The sequence below is a fragment of the Marmota marmota genome, unplaced genomic scaffold (assembly GCF_001458135.2).
Source record: "Marmota marmota marmota unplaced genomic scaffold, marMar, whole genome shotgun sequence".
NCBI classification, from domain to species: Eukaryota; Metazoa; Chordata; class Mammalia; order Rodentia; family Sciuridae; genus Marmota; species Marmota marmota.
This window is the reverse complement of record NW_026000057.1, coordinates 30,760,171-30,770,591: the sequence shown is the minus strand read 5'-3', so window position 1 is coordinate 30,770,591 and position 10,421 is coordinate 30,760,171. Positions and strand designations below refer to the sequence as shown.

The window sequence follows — 10,421 nt, the reverse complement described above, 5'->3', positions numbered from 1 at the left end:
TCTCGGTTATTTAGCCCAGCACTAAATAACCGAGAGGTGACACTTCCACATGATGCGCTGCCCCACCACAAGCCCACAAACCAACAGGGTCAACCAGTCATGGACTGAAACTTCCAAAATGATGAGCCAGAACAAACACTTTCTTTTTATATACGATTTTCTCATGTATTTGTAACACTAATAGAAACTAACAATTATTTTAAACAAAAATAAATGGCAATTATATAATACTTACTATATCTCATATGCTCATAAGTGTTTTTAATGTACATTAATTCATTAAATGTGCACAACTATAAGGTAGTTGCTAGAGAGGAGGGGTTGATAACTTATCCAATTCACCCAGGTCACAAAACATGCAGCTGGTTTTGAGTATAGGTAGGATGGTTGAAAATGTTGTCCTTTGATCTTTTTTTCCAAGTATTAAATATAAACTTCATAGGATATTGATTGCACTAAGATATAAAAGCAACATTATCTAAAGTTTGAAAGTTAAAGGAAAAAGTCATCCAAAATCTTTATTCTAACACTGCCACTATTATATAATTTCATCTTACCCACTAAGTTTATAGTGATTATTATAGCACATATTCTGTACCTGGATTTTATAAGTTAACAAATTAAAACCATTCTTTCATTTTGTTATATAATCACCATAGTAATTCAGTTTAATAGCTTCATATTATTCAATTCTATAGATGGAATAATTCACTTAACTGCCTTTATTGTACATCATAGTTTTTACTTATTATTATTGGACATTAGACTGCATCCATTATTTTCCCATTGTGGGTATTAGGTCTACCCTTAACATCTTCATGAATACAGCTTTTATCATCTTATTTCTTAGGAAATATATCTGAAGTGAAATTATTATTGAGTAATTTAAATGAATGTATGATGTACTTTTTTCTTTAAAACACCTAAAATGTTCTGATTTTTTTCCTAAACAAACAACTATGTTACTAAGTCATTAATCCTTAAACCAGTAATAAACCACACCCATACCCTTTTAAGTTCTCCCTCATAAGAGGTTCCTGACAGTTATTCAAAGTCTCTGTACAAGGGTAACCAGCCATTCACTAGGTAGCTTTATTAAAAATCTTAATCTTCCTTCTTTGAATCTAACAATAATGTTCTCAAATCTATTTGTCACGTGGGCATTTATCATGGAACAATATATTTTCTACCAGCAAGACAGAATCCCTTTGTTTTGCCAAAGGATGATTAAAACTGATAATTTTAATCGTTTCAAGTAGAATCTGCAGAGAGGTTTCCTAGCCACAGATGGATCAAGCAAAGTCACCATGAAACTATACCATTTTAATTGTATTTCCTCTGCTCTGAAAGCTAAAAAGCTAAAGCTCCAGAAACCTAGGCATTTGAACTAATTTTTTTTTAATGTACTGGATTACTGAACCATCAAAACCATTTCAGTAATAAGCAACTTGTTGCTCTGAGTCTAGGATTTTGTGAAACAACAGAGAAGACAATTTTACAACTGAAAAGGAACCTAAAAGCATTCATCTACCCGACTTCTTATTTTATAGATGAGGAAAACAGGCCCAGAAGGTCTGAAATGCCTTTCCTAGACATACACAGATGAAAAACTAGAAGGCTACAGCTCTCTCCTCACTCCTGCTTTCTGTGCCTAACAAGATGTGAGACTTGGGACCAAGGAAGTCTAGGAAGGCCTAAATCAGGAGAAAGAAGTTAACATCGATCATAGGAATCAGGCTCCAACCTGTACCGTATAATATGTATACCAAGAAACACAAACATCAGGAAAGGAAAAAAGGTATGTTGATGTTTTCATATTATTCAATTCTGTAGATGGAATAATTCACTTAACTGCCTTTACTGTACATCATAGTTTTTACTTATTATTACTGGACATTAGATGTCTTGGTCATTATATCAAGAGCATATGGCCATGAATTTTTATTTCAGTCATAAAATTTATGGTTAGCATCACCCAGTATATGATGGGTGATAACTGGTCTTTTTTAAAAACTTAAGAAAGAGTCACAGTTAAACTGTTTTAAGTGATAATTTTGTTCCAAAGGAAAAATTTATTAATGTAAGCATCGGCTGAATCTGAACTTTAATTTTCTAAGAGCTGTATGTTATTCTCACAGATGAAGATCTGCCTAAAAGTTCAGAAGCTGTACCATCTCTGTGAAACAGCGCTGCTGAATTGTAGCCTGGACTAATGACATCGGCTTCACCTGGGAGCTTATTAAAATACAAAATTTCAGCCCCACCTACACCGAACTGCAAGATCCCAAGAATCTATATTTTAACAAGCTCTCCAGGTGATTCTCATGCATCCTGACATGTAAGAAGCAACGTTCTAATAGGCTTTCAACCTTTTTAGCACACAGGGATCAGAAAATGCTAATTTCTAAGTTCCAAACCAGATTCATATTTTCATTTGGTCTGGAGTACAGCTAGACATCATCAGGCCTATAAATCAATAGTTGGGCCATTCATTTGTAGTGTATGATTTGGCCCTTTTTATATAAAGGTATTGAAAATACACCTCATTCTAGCAAATTCCCCCAAGGTTGAACAGGAGTCTGCAATGTGATAGGATACAAATATAATCCATTGGATGTAGAAATAAAATATTAGAACTTCCATTTGACATATTTTCAATTTCAACATGTTAGAAGTTATTTTCACAATGTTTATGATCTCCATAAAATATCAATACATATATTAAAAGTCCATTATAGGTATAAATTTTGTAAATAGTATTATAAGTACTGAGGATGCATATTAAATTTATTTATCAAAGTATATGATCTAGAATAACGGATTTCAAACTTGAGATGTATAAGAATCACCTGGGAAACTTCCTAAAAATGCAGATTTCTGGGGCCCATGTAACAGATAAATTCAATTAGCCTAAGTATGGGCCCAGAAATCCCAAATGATTCTCATGCTTAAATGCTCCATAGGCCACTCCTTAAGAGATACTGGTATAGACTCATACTCTGTTATGGTTAGAGCAAAAATAGAACTATCTGGAAAGACAGAACACCCATTTGAGGCCTCAATGGGCAGTTGTGCCTCAGTGGAATAATCATGTTCAAAGGCACAAACCTTAGCTCTGAAGGATCTCACCACACTTACAAAGGTTTCTTTCTTGGGGGCTGAGGATATAGCTCAGTTAGTAGAGTTCTTACATCTCATGCATAAGGTCCTGGGTTCAATCCCCAGCAACACACACACACACACACACACACACACAAAAGATTTGTTTCTTGGGCTAGCACTAATTACAAAGACAGTCATGCAACCAGGAATACTAACAGATAGATACACAATGAGAAATAGAACTTTTTCAATAGTAGTTCTTAATTGCCAATGCATGATATCCCTGCAGAAAACATGTGGGCTGACAAATTATTATCAAATTTGCTTCTTTAGGCTGGAATCAAAGTAAAGCAAAATAATTATAATTAGCTGTAACAGTTTCTGCCTTCAAAATATGATAGGTGACACTGCCAAGAAGAGGGGAAAATTAAGCTAAATATACATATAAATTATGTAAAATTACAAATTAAAAGGTGGAGGTTATCATTATGTATATAAACAAAACCAATTCTATGCTTCCTCTAAAAAACTCATTTATAAATAGGTTAAAAATAAAAACATGTAATAAAAGTGCCATGGTAACAGTAGCCAAAAGAAAGCTGATACAGTTATTTTATATCTGACAAAGTAGATTTCAGAGCAAAGGATATTTGAGGGGATAGAGGGGACTTGTTTGTAATGATAATGGGGTCAATTATTCAAGAGGACCAAGCAACCATAACATTTATACATCCAACTACAGAATTTAAACTAAAATAAAGCAGAAACTGATGTATCTGCAAGGAGACATAGACAAACCTACAATTAAAGCCTGAGTTAGACAATGCAGAACTTTCTTGCCTGAGACAAGAGAAATCAATGCACTAAACAAATGGGTGAATCTCAAAAGATATAATACTGAGTGGAAAAAAAATCTAGACAAAATATAACACCTATTATATTATTATATTTACCTATCATTCTAGTAAAGAGATCCAGATCAATAAGGACAGAAAGCATATTATTGCCTTGGGAATTTTATTATCTTGATTATGGTTACCATTCTATAAGCATGTCCAGATATCAGAAGGTATCAAATCGTAGCTTTTAAACATATTAGGTTACATTTTAATTATACTTTAATAATTCTGTTACAGAGGGAAAAAAAAGTCACTCTTGACCCAGCAAATCTCCATCTGTAGCCTCTAGCCATGTCAGAAATAGAAAGCCAGCACCTTGTCAGGGTCTGCTTTTAAGAGCGGTAGTATCTATTGTAAATATTATTCTGATCAATAACAGACTAATATTTTAATGTGTTAATTTTCAGTTGCAGTGGAAGGAAGTTTACATTTAGATGAAAATTTATACCTAGATACTGAATACAACTAAACAGGCTCCATTTTCTGAACTTCTCCTATTCTTGGAATCCCTGGTCTAATACTTTCTAACACTTTCTTCAATATAAAAAATGACTTTTACCAAATGATACTTTTATTCACCCTGGATAATTTATAAGACTTAAAATTATTACTCTTCTAGAAAAATTTGCTTTTGATTTGAATTTAAAATAAGAATTTAATCCAAAGAAATGAACTTCTTTTTGTGGTATTTCAGTCATCACACATTAGGTAAGTAATTAAGGTTAGCAGAATTTCTAATTCTATAATGTTACAGTTCTTTTGCTTATCATCATGATCCCTCTTTTTTTGGTATCTCAAAGAAAAATCAATAACTTTATTTTCTTTGAAGTTCCTCTTTTTTCACTCTTAATCCTTGTGGTTGGACCAATCCATACTCTAGCTTTAAGAATACGAATAAGGTTTTATGCTTCTTCTCAGAAAGAATTAATCAGCACGAGAATCTCCCTATTATTTTTAACAACTTATAAATCCAAATAAATAAAATGACTTATCCCCAACTTTAGACAGTAGACAATACAGGACTTTTATGTCTCAAAAGAAGAAAATAAACAAGATAGAAACCCGATGATTGTTCCTGTTTGGTGCCCAGAGTCATTTTTCTGGCCGGAGTCTAAGCAGAGAAAATATAAATATTTCAGAAACCTGGCCAGGTTGAGAAGACAGAGGCTGGGTATCAGAAGAGCTGAGACAGCTAGAATTTTGTTGGGCAAAATATTAAAGAAGTTGCTACACAGAGATATGCAGAGGGGTATCTATAAGATTTGATTACTAATCTATACTCAGTAAGAGGTAACTACCTGAGGCAGGGGAAGAAAGTACCAGAAATCAAAAGATGAAATAATCTACAAATTTCAGAACCACCAGGGATAAATAATTCTCATTCTGACCAGTCATACTGGAAATCTAATAGTATAGGAGACATTAGGTAGATTCTTTAAAAGAACATCACTGTGATAGCAGGGTTAAATAAGCTGTAGGTCAAACACTGTTACAGATCTACTTCATAATAGAGTTTAAAAGCAAGCTTTAAAAAATACACCTAAAGTAATTAGTTGCATTCTAAACAAAATTTCATAATTCTTAAAAGAACATAGCAAAATCCAGTACTCAACAATGTAATATTTATACTGCTCGGCACCCAATTAAAAGCTAACAGGAGCCAGGTGCACGCCTGTAATGCTGGTGACTTGGAAGTCTGAGGAAGGAGGATAGCAAGTTCAAAGCCAAGCTCAGCAAAAAGCAAGGTGCTAAACAACTCAGTGAGACCCTGTCTCTAAATAAAATACAAAATCGGGATGGGGATATGGCTCAGTGGCAGAGTACCTCTGAGTGCAATATCTGGTAGGGCCTCCCACACCCCCCAAAAAAAACTTTAACCAAGAAAAAATCCAGCCCTTTGAGAAAGATCCAGAAAAAACTTATAGTGGAACTAGTAAATAGGAATGATAATAGAACTATTATAATTTCCCTAATGTTCAAGAAAGTAGAAGGAAACATGGGCATATTGGTTTGAGAAATATATATTTATATATACATAATACTATATATGTGTCTAGATGGAATTTTGAAGATAAAATATGTATCAAATGAAAAATATAGTGGGCAAGAGTAACAGCAAATGCCACAGGAGAAAAAAAAATTGAATTTAAAGGTATAGCCCATGAAGCAAAAAAAAAAAAAAAGATTAATAAAATAGTGATGGAACAAAAATCAGGAAGTACAAGGTACACAAAATTTATGAGAGAAAGGAAGGTCAGAAAAATATTTGACTAACTAATAGAATGTTTCTCAATTTTATGTTAAATATAATCCCACAGATCCAGGAAGCTTCATGAACTCGAAAAAAAGACATGAAGGAAAACACATAAAAACAAATCACAACCAAATTAATAATAGTGAAAAAGAGTAAATCTGAAAAATAATCAAAGGAAAAAGCAGATGCATTCCACAGAGAGAAACAAACATAAGAATGACAACAAATTTACCGTTAAGACAATGGTAAGCTGGAAGACAACAGACTCTTGAAAGAAAAAAGTTCTGTTAAACCAAAATAAAATATTATGTTAGCTCAGCCGGCTCAGGTTGCTATAACAGAAAATCTTAGATCAAATAATTTATAAATAACAAAAACATAATATTCACATTTGTGGAAGCTGATAAGTTCACAGTCAAGGTGCCAAGTGATTTGTACCAACAGACTCTGTCTGAAAAGAGTCTGTTCCTCGTAGATGGCACTTTCTCTGTCCTTGTGCATAGACAAGGCAAGCAGGCCCCCCAAGTCTCTTTTATAAGAGCAATTTTTTTGGTTTGGATCCTAAATGGCCTTTAAAAGCCATGTGTAAAAGGCTTGGTCCAGAGTGGCACTATTAGAAAGTGGCAGGAACTTTAGGAGGTGAGACCTAGTAGACGGAAGTTGGGTCATGGGGGTATCCCCTTAAAGGGGATGCTGGAACCCCCGTCCATTCCTCTCCTTCTTTGCTTTCTGAATACCATGAGGTGAGCAGCCCTCTGCCATGTGCTCCCTGCCATGATGTTTTGCCTTACAAAGGCCCCAAAGCAATGGAGCCCACTGATGATGGACTAAAACCTCTGAAACCAAGTGTCAAAATAAATCTTTCCTCCTTATAAGTTGATTATCTGAGGTATTTTGTCAGAGAGATGGAAAGTTGACTAACAGAGGCCTTCTGTGGCTCTGCCCTCGTAACTTAATTACACGCAAAAGCCTAACACATTGGGGGTTCAGTTCCAACACATGAATTAGGGCAGGGGTGGACACCAGCATTCCTATCATAACATATATCTGGCAAAATACTTTCTGAAACTGAAAGTGGAATTAAGTTCAATAAAGACTTTTTCTGACAAAAATAGAGAATTAATCTCCATAAGGAATTCATTACAATATTTTATACAATTAAAGTTCTTCAGGCAAAAAGAAAACGATGCCTGATGGAGACTTGAATTAACATGAAGAAATTAAAGTCATTAGAAGGGCTGTGGCTCAGTGGCAGAGAGCTTGCCTCAAATGTATGAGGCATTGGATCTGATCCTCAGCACCACATAAAAATAAATAAACAAAATAAAGACATTGTGTCCATGTATAACTAAAGCAAGAACTTAAAAAAAAGAAATTCAAGTCATTAGAAATAGTAAATATGTGTATAACTTGGAAAGGCAGTTTGCCATTTACCTCCCTATACATAGATATTATTATCCTATTTTATGGATAAGAAAACGGAGGATCAGAGGCACTAAAGGGTCTTCTCAACACATACATTTATATTGTACAACTATCAAATAGCAAAGCAGGGACCCAGGCCTATCTGAAACCAAAGTTCATGTTCATAACCATTATTAAAGAGAAAAAAGAACACAACATAGACATATAATTTTAGACTTTTTTTTTTTCTATTTTCTGGTAAAGCATGACACAACAACCAGGACAACTCCTGGGTTCTTAATATGTATATTTAAAAAAAAAGTTCAAAATCACATGACATTTGTTCTAAAACTGTAGTACAGTCATACAAATTGCTATTGGTTACTTCTTATACTCACATATTTACAAGGAAGGCTTTTAAAAATAAGTCGTATCGGTAAGAATACAGATTGACAAAATATTTGCAATAGGAATAAAAAGAAATCAAGAACAATAGATTCTTCTGATTTAAGCCAGAAGGTCACATACACAAACAAGCTTACACATACACAATCATTTGAGATGCCCTATATGGATTGTGACATGAAAAACACTCAACAAGCAGGAGCCTCATTAAATACGGTTAGGGAGAAAAAGACGATAGTATATTACCTTGAAGGCAGACACCTGACTGACTGAGTTTACTGCTATATTCTGAGCAGCATAATGATTTGAATGTCATTGTTATGCACAGGAAAAGCTTTAAGTTTAGCTGTAGTGTGGCCATTATGCAAATAAAACCCTTCTTTGTCTAGCTTAGTTTCTCCGTTTGCAAAATCGGATATGCCCAGCCATGTTTAAAAAGCTTACTAAATCATTCTGTGATAAATCCAAACCAACTATAGCTGATAGAAGAAACTAATGGCCAAGGCCAACACAGCAAAATATCCAAATGTAGAAATACATTTTCTTTAAATAAATGATAAAACTGAAAATAATTATAACAAGCCAAAGATGTTGCTAACTTGATAGAATAAAAAACAAATGAGTTCTTATGTGGCTGTCTCTGACCTAAAAAAGCCAATTCATTATACCCTCAAAGCAAAGGGATTTTTTTTTTCACTTTTGGAATATTAGAACCCTCTAATAGAAATTCTGTATTTCAGATTGTAAAAGAATATTCACTTTCCAAGGTTATTGGTTTTTTAAATTCTAATTTGTTATATATGACAGCAGAATGTTTTACAATGCATATTATACATATAGAGCACAATCTTTTAATATCTCTGGTTTTTACACAAAGAGGAGTCACACCATTTGTGTCTTCATACATGTACCAAAGTCATTGGTTTTTGATGTATGCAATTCATTAAGAATCAAGTACCACATTTCATATGCATAATCAAATGGTAAGACCAGCTTCCATTTCTGAAGCATTTTGTATGTTGAAGGCATTGTTGTGCTGGTTAAACTCATTTAATCCTCACATAGCTTTATGAAGTCAACATATCCATTATAGATAATAAAACTGAAGTCCGGCAAGGTTAAGTTGCCCCAGGTCACAGAGTTGTGTCAGATGCTGAGGCAGGATTTTAGCTTAACTAGCCTGGTTAGAGAATACACACTTGATCACCATGTGGTGCCACCTCCATTTTAGATGTGATACTGAATGTATATGTGCATTATATGGATGTGGTGTGTTATGGGCACGTGAGTTTTTTATATTTAAAATAATATTTCTTAGCATTTACCATCTGTTGTTCAGGGGCTCTAACCCAGGAAACAAGACTTCAGAATATAGCAATTGAAAGAAGATATGAGGCACTGTAAGAATATTGATCATCCTTTATTTGAAGGTAGCCATAGCCATTAGACAAATCCCCAATCCATTTTCATAGGTGCTTTTTATAAATAGCTCAAACAAAAAAAGGCACACTGCCAACGGGTTACATAAGGTGGGTGGGGTGCATGTTCACAAGTTAATGCTTATGACTTTGAGTCTATCTATAAGCTCAGTCACGGTGTTTCTGGCCTTGACTAACCATAACATCACTAGACTGCACACCAAAAACATAACATGGCCCCCCAGAATTCTTGGCGAGGGAGCCTAACTACAGTCATTTTGGTGTCTGCCCCAACACCGTCTTAACCATATTTAAGTGTACAGCTCAAGGCATTAAGTATATTCACATTGCTGTGTAACGATCACCATCACCCATCCCCAGAACTCTTTTTGTCTTGTGAAACAGAAATTCTATAATCATTAAACAGTAGCTTCTTATTCCCCTTCCCTGTCCCCATCCCTTGACAAGCACCATTTTTCTTTCTCTTTGTATGAATTTGATTACTCCAGATATTTCATATGGTTGGATTTATACAGTATCTGTCTTCTATTTACTGGTTTTCTTCACCCGTCATAATGTCCTCAAGGTTCAACTCCATTGTAGTATGTGACAGATTTCCTTCTTTTTAAAAGTGGAGCAATGTATATTACATTGTGTACATAAAATGTATACATTGGTTTATCCATTCATCCCTCTATCTATAGTTGGGTTGCCCCCACTGTTAACCTTTGTGAATAATGCAGCTATTTGTGCACATGTGTGCACAAATACCTCCTTGAAACCTTATTTTCAATTATTTTTGGCATATGCTCACAAGAAGAACTGCTGAATCATGTGGTAATTCAATTTTTAATTATTTGAGGACCCGTCATTCTCTTTTCTATAGCAATTGCATCATTTTATATTCCCACCAACGATGCACAAGGATTCCTATTCCCT

At 34.3% G+C, this 10,421-nt stretch overlaps 1 long non-coding RNA gene across 3 annotated transcripts in view; it reads left to right on the top strand.

The window, feature by feature from the left end:
* The first annotated feature begins 1,048 nt into the window (after positions 1-1,048).
* The window catches only part of LOC125619791, a 39,034-nt gene continuing 29,661 nt past the window's right edge, over positions 1,049-10,421 (top strand). For 2 of the 3 annotated variants that reach the window (XR_007351383.1, XR_007351382.1), the window contains exon 1: positions 1,095-1,798. This is a non-coding gene — a long non-coding RNA (uncharacterized LOC125619791). The other variant, XR_007351384.1, reaches the window with a different exon arrangement.